The sequence below is a fragment of the Cupressus sempervirens genome, chromosome 8 (genome assembly GCF_028749045.1).
Source record: "Cupressus sempervirens isolate cs-2001-9-10 chromosome 8, ASM2874904v1, whole genome shotgun sequence".
Taxonomy (NCBI): Eukaryota; Viridiplantae; Streptophyta; class Pinopsida; order Cupressales; family Cupressaceae; genus Cupressus; species Cupressus sempervirens.
In genome coordinates, this window is record NC_143125.1 from 684,766,386 (window position 1) to 684,773,883 (window position 7,498).

Consider the following 7,498-nt stretch of genomic DNA (forward strand, 5'->3'; position numbering starts at 1 on the left):
GGAAGATTGTTGAAGAAGGAGACTGTTGAGAACAGATTGATACAAGTATGATTAATATGTTTCAATCATTGTTTTGTCATTGATGTCAAATCTGATATTTGCTAGTAAGACAACTTCTTATATGATTTAAGTACTATCACTTATTTGATTGATGGAAAGGATTTGATCAAAAGATGCAACAATAACACCTAGAGAAAAGGTTGAGTTATGATATAAAAAGGGAATACAAGAATCAACTAAGATAGTGATAACATGATGTATTGATAATCTACTTAAGGTTACAAAGGCTATTTACACTAAGAAAGTTCAAAAGAACATGTTAAACAAATTTTGTCTGTGAAGCTTGATCGAGTGGATAGTAGGTGCTAAGAAAAGTTAGTACAAGCCAAGCAAAAAATTAGTTGGAGCCATGTAAAAGTCTATTCTAGTATATGCCAAGAAAAACAATGGATGCCAAGTAAAGTTTAGTTGTTGCCAAGCACCATTAAACTTTAGTTCATGCTGAGTGATTTTACAAATGATGCCAAGCAACATAGTATGTGTCGAGCATCAGAAGCAAGTTAATACCAAGTGGTTGCATTATTTGAAAGATCATGATGTTTGATGGATCTGAGCTGACAAGTCTATTTTTTTGGATTATGTGAACTAGGTGGAAGATAAGATTGATGAGCTAGTGGCATAGAATTGAAGGAAAACTATTTTGAGGCAAATTCAAAGAGGATTGAAGGAGAAGTTTCTAGAAGTGATATGAAACATGGGGTAGGTTCATTGTATCCTAACTAATCTATCCTAACCCTAAATTGGATGATGGAGAATGAGTGTCATAAGATCTTAATTTCCTATTTATAGGGATGGCTATTCAGAAACAAAGTTTTTCATGTGCGAGAACCTAAGGAAGATAAGGATTGAGGGGTTTTTCTTCATTAAGTGAGTTAAGAGAAGAGTTTGCATTGCCATGTTAAGCAAGAAGGCTTAAGGGTATGAATTCTTGAAGGGTCAACAAGCTATTAGAGCTGAAATGTGTGAAGGCCAAGCAGAATGGAGGACTAAAATAGAGATATATAATCTACAAAAGGAGTTGTAAGTTGTTATCAGATCAAGCATTAATATTACTCTCTAATGATTGCATTAGTCTAGGGTAAATCCTTTGGATTAAGGTTGACCTAACAGTCAATTGTAAATCCTTTAACTAGGTGACATTCCAAGTGAATGGTCTAAAGTCCTCTAATGAGTCTTACTCTTAATAGTGTCATTGAAATCCTTTAAAAGAGTCACATTTAACAATGTGTATTGTAACCTTTAACAGGGTTGGTCTTTCATAGGGAATCACTTTAGAAGAGTAAAAAAGAGTAGTATGTTACTGATGGTTTTTCCCAAATTGAGTTTCCACATAAATCATTGTGTCAAATGTGTTACCAAATTTGGTATGTTTCATGTTTACATTTGTGAAAATTGATTTGACAGTAACCTACAAGTTTTAAGTTATTGCATAATCTTATGGATGCATACATGATGATAAATGTTTTATGGGTTCACTAAGTTGTGAAAAGTTTTATTTATACATCGAAACCTTAGATAACTAATTCACCCCCCTCTTAGTTATTCTAAAAGTATTCCAGCAATTGGTATCCAAGCTATTTTCTTAAGAGGACTAGTTTGAAGGTACTAGAAGCACAAAGATCCATATGTCAAAAAGAGAAGTACTAAAGCTTAATAGAGATAACTTTCCTATATGACAAAGTTTGATAAAGCTACACCTTGGAGGGCTTGGAGATCATGCACAATCTACCATTACTAAAGAGCATGTTGATCCTATTGGAGCTACAACTGTCGAGGATATGAAAAAGGAGAAAGAACATAATCAGACAACGTTGGAGATTGCCTCTACCCTAAGTTATGCTGAATTTGATGATATCAAAAGTCTTAATAGTGTAAGAAAATGTGGGATGCCTTAACCACCATCTATTGAGGAGACAATAATGTTCTAAGAGCCAAAGCTGAAAGTCTCAGAGGTAAGTTGATGATATGAAAATGATAGAAGGTGAAAATATTGCTCAATATATTGCAAGGATAAAAGAAGTTGTTAATGCAATAAGGGGAACTACTGGTAAAATAGATGATGATATTGTACTAAAAAAAGTTTTAATAAAATTGCTACCTATATATGCTATTAGAGTTTTGCAATTCAAGAACTAAGATGTATACCGGGGAATAATCTATCACTTGAATGTCTGGTAGGTAGGCTCACTACTTTTGAGCTATCTAACTTCGATAATTACAAACCTAAAATATTGAATTTGGTTTCAAAGAAAAGGTGTCATTGAAGGAATCTGATGAGAAGAAAAAGAAGAAAAAGAAAAAGTATGTGTCTAGTAATAGTGATATAGATGAGGAGGATGTAAAACAACTTGAAGCACTATTGCCAAGAAGATTCCATAGGGGTAAAGGCAAGTTCAAAGGTAAATTACCTATCATTTTTTTCAATTGCAATGAGGTTGGTCATATTGCTACTAGATGTCGAGAGAAGAAGAAATACAAAGGTGGTGACAAGTACAAAAGTAGGAGAGATGAAGACAATAAGGGCTACAAAGACAAAGACAAAAAGTCATGCTACATTGCTGAAGATGAAACAAAAGATGAATCTAATGAACATGATGATGAAGTGGTGTATGTTGCAATGAAGGATGAATCCGTTGAAGATGAGGCAACTCCACTTGTGAATTGTGTGAACAAGAATGACAAATGGATCATTGATAGTGGGTGTTCACATCACATGACTAGAGATAAAAGTAAGTTCATTGCCTTGAATTGTTATGGTGGAAATAGTGTAAGATTTGATAATGATACACCATGTTTAATAAAAGGAAAAGGTTCTATCAAAATCACAAATAAGATTTTATGTGACAATGCTTACTATGTTGAAGGACTTAGCTATAATTTGTTGAGTGTATCACAATTGAATAATTTAGGATGTAAGGTTGAGTTTGAAAATAAAATTGGTAAGGTATATGACACAAATAGAAAATTGATTGGAAAGGGTAATTAGACTAGGAGTAACCTATTCTACCTTGACATAGAGGATGCTACTTGTCTAGTTGTAAAATTTGATGATGTGTGGCTATGAAACAAAAGGTAATGTCATGTTAATTTTGATAACTTGGTTAGTATCAATAACATGAGAAAAGTTAGAGGTTTGCCTAAGCTAAAGAAACCTAATAATATAATGTGCAAACAATGTCAGTTAGGCAAAATGAAAAAGTCAAGTTTTAAGAGTAAAGTTCATACCTCTAAAGAAATATTAGAGATTGTTCATACTAACTTGTGTGGACCAATTGAAGTAAAAATATACAAAGGAGATAAGTACATTATATTTTTTGTTGATGATTATTCTAGAATGATGACAGTAATATTTCTAAAATAGAAATCTGATGCTTTCCAAATGTTTATGTGGTACTTAGCAAGAGTTGAGAAGGAAACAGGTAAAAGTCTAAAATGTTTGAGATCTAATAGAGGAGGACAATTTACATCACATGAGTTCAAGATGTTCTGTAATGACATAGGAATCAAAAGATAGACATCTACCCCTAGAACCCCTCCACAAAATGGAATTGTTGAAAGGAGGAGCAGATCTATAATGGACTGTGCTAGAACACTCATGATAGAGAAAATTTTTGCTTTGAAATACTAGAGAGAAGCTGTAACTATAGCTATCTATACCTTGAACCATGTACAAGTCAAGAAAGGTACTCATTCAATACATTTTGAACTATGGTATGGATACTCACCCAATGTAAAATATTTTAAGGTATTTGGAAGCAAATACTATATTCTCAAAGACTTCAGAAATGGTAAAATAGATGCAAAAATTCAAGAAGGTATATTCTTAAGATATTCCACTAGAAGTAAAGCTTATAAGTGTTTAAATACTAACACTAACAAAGTTTTGGAAAGTGCAAATGTAAATTTTGTTGAATGTACAAAAGTATATGAGGCTGAACCTATGAAAGAATCAGAAGAATAAATATCATTTCTATACTTTTATGAAGATATGCCTACTAAAGAAGATGCAACAAATCAAGCTACAAACCACAACAAGTTTTAGTAACTACCGAGTCATGTACTATGAATGCCGAGTTGCATTCAAGAACTAAGCTACATTCAAATGCCAAGTTACAAAATGAAGTTGAAGCACATTCTAATTCTAAGATTAGTAGAGATGTTGAGCTACCTAAAAGAGATGTACATAGTGACTCTAAAGTTGAAAGACCAAATGAGGAAACTAGAGCTAAACCAAGATTGTCAAAATATGTCAATACATATCATTGAGTTACACAAATCATTGGAGATAAATATGCTAGACCAATGAAAAGAAATAGATTGAGAAATGATACATGTTTTTTGAGCATAAAAGAACCCAAATCAGTGAGATATGCCTTAGAAGATGTGGACTGGAGTAAAGCCATGGAAGAAGAGATTGAAAAAATTGAGAAAAAAAAAGGACTCTAGTTCCTAGACTAGAATAAAAAGTGTGATTGGCACCAAATGGGTATATACAAATAAGTGAAGTCACAAGGAACAAGGCATGATTAGTTTGCAAAAGATATGCACAAGAAGAAGGAATTGACTATGGAGATACATTTTCTCCTATTGCTAGATTGGAAGGAGCAAGAATTTAATTGCTTATTTTTCATACAAAGCTTTCAAAGTTTATCAAATAGATGTTAAATTTGCATTTCTGAATGACATATTAGAGGAAGAAGTTTACACAAAATAGCTAGAAGGATTTGTTGATGTTAACAATAAGGACATGGTATGTAGATGACAAAAAGATCTATATGTTTTGAAACAAGCACCCAAAGCATGGTATGAGAGACTTCATAATTATCTTGTGAAGATTGAATTTGAAAGAAATGATGATAACAAAAATATATACATGAAGACAAAAAAAAGAAAAGGTATTTTGTTATCTGAAATTTTTGTTGATGATATCATATTTGGAGGTCAAGATGCTTTATGTAAGGCTTTTGCAAATGAAATGAAGCAAGAATTTGAGATGTCTATGTTTGGAGAGATCAAGTTCTTTGTCAGTTTGGAAGTATATTAGATGAAATATGGTATATACATCACTTAGTCAAAATATGTCAAGAAAATAATGAAAACTTTTGGATTAGAGGATTCCAAACCAATAAGTACACCTATGGTGATAGATACAAATTGTCAAAGAATGGTGATTCAACTGAGGTGAATCAAACATTATATAGGCCTATGATTGGAAAATTACAATACGTAGTACACAACAGACTTGACATTGCATTATATATAGGTATAATTGTAATATTATTTGCTAATCCTAGGGAGAGTCATTTGATGGTTGTAAAGAGAATAATGAGATATTTGAAAGGAACAGAGAAGTATGGTCTATACTATAAGAAAAATGAGAAATTTGAATTAAGATCCTATACTGATGTTGATTGGGTTGGAAACATTGATGATGGAAAGAGCACCAGTGGAGGAGCATTTTTCTTAAGCAAGAGATCAATTACATGGACTAGCAAGAAACAAAATTGTACTTCACAATCTACTACTAAAGTTGATTATGCTACTGCTATAAATTGTACAAATATTATATGGATCAAATAGCTTCTCAAAGGTATGAAGGAAGAGATCACAGAACTAGAGATACTTTATTATGATAATACAAGTGCTATAAAAATATCAAAGAATCCTATGATGCACATAAAGACTAAGTGCATTGCAATCAAGTATCATTACTTGAGAGAATTAGTCCAAGATAAAGAGGTGAAGATGGAATATGTTAACAAAAAGAAAAAATTGTTGATATCTTCACAAAAGCATTACCTAAGGATGCTCATGAGTATCTAAGAGATAAACTAGGGGTGATACCCCTATCAAAGGCTATCTAAGTAACAAAAGGAGTGCCCTACATCAAACAAGCTAATTTTCATATGTTACAAATTGATGCAGTGGATCTTACTTCAGGAACTACCAAAAGTAATCAAAGAGATGATACTACAAATCAATCACAAGTAAGGTGATAAAGGGAGAAACTGAAGAAGTTCATATCTACATATTAAGATGACAAGTCTTTGGTATTGTTGTCAAAGAGGGACATAATTGCTAATAAAGGAAAATACACAAAAGAGGGAGATAGTTACTGATTAGGAGAACAAAGGAGGAAAAATCCTAACATCTATCTAGTAAGAGGGAGATACAAGAAGTAATTCACATGGAGTTATAAGGATGATACAAAAGAGTTTGTAACCTATTGAGATGATAAAAGTAAGATAAAAGTTACTAATAGAGGGAGAGATTTCAATACAAGGAATTATTTTCTTTTTGAGATTTTGTTGGTCTTACTATTTTAACCTAGTCAGTTTGGTTGATTAGTTTGGTTTTCCATCAATTTCAAAGAGAGAGATTGTTGAGAATAGATTGAGGAAGATTGTTGAAGAAGGAGATTGTTGAGAATAGGTTGATATAAGTATGATTAATTTGTTTCAATCATATTTTTGTCACTGATGTTAAACCTGCTATTTGTTCGTAAGAAAACTTCTTATATGATTTAAGTACTATCACTTATTTGATTGATGAAGAGGACTTCATCAAAAGATGTAACAATAGCACCTAGAGGAAAGGTTGAGTTATGATATACAAAGGGAATACAAGAATCAACTAAAATAGTGATAACATGATGTATTGATAATCTACTTAAGGTTACAAAGGTTGGTTACACTAAGAGAGTTTAGAAGAACAAATTAAAAAAAGTTTGTCTACCAAGATTGACCGAGTGAATAGTAGCTGCCGAGTAAAGTTAGGACAAGCCAAGCAGAAAATTAGTTGGAGCCAAGTAAAAGTCTATTCTAGTGTATGCCAAGCAAAAAAGTGGATGCCAAGTAAAGTTTAGTTGATGCTAAGCACCAGTAAAATTTAGTTCATTTCGAGTGATTTTATAAAAGATGTCAAGCAAAGAAATATGTGCCAAGCATAAGAAGCAAGTTAATGTCGAGTGGCTGCATTTGAAAGATTTTGAATTCAACGGATCTAAGTTGACAAGTTTTTTTTCTTAGATTGTGTGAACCATGTGGAAGATAAGATTGATGGGCTGATGGCACAAAATTTAAGGTAAATTTTTTTGAGGTGAATTCAAAGAGGATTGAAGAAGTTTCTAGAAGTGATATGAAATATGGGGTAGATTCATTGTATCCTACCTAATCTATTCTAGCCCTAAATTGGATGATGGAGAATGAGTAGAAAAAGATCTTAATTTCCTATTTATAGGGATGGATGGTTAGAAGCAAGGGTTGTCATGTTCGAGAACCTAAGGAAGACAAGGAGTTAGGGGTTTTGCTTCATCAAGTGACCTAAGAGAAGAGTTTGCATTGGCATGTTAAGTGAGAAGGCTTAAGGATATGAGTGCTTGAAGGGTGAACAAGCTATTAGAGCTGAAATGTGTAAGGAAAGTAGAACGGAGGATTAA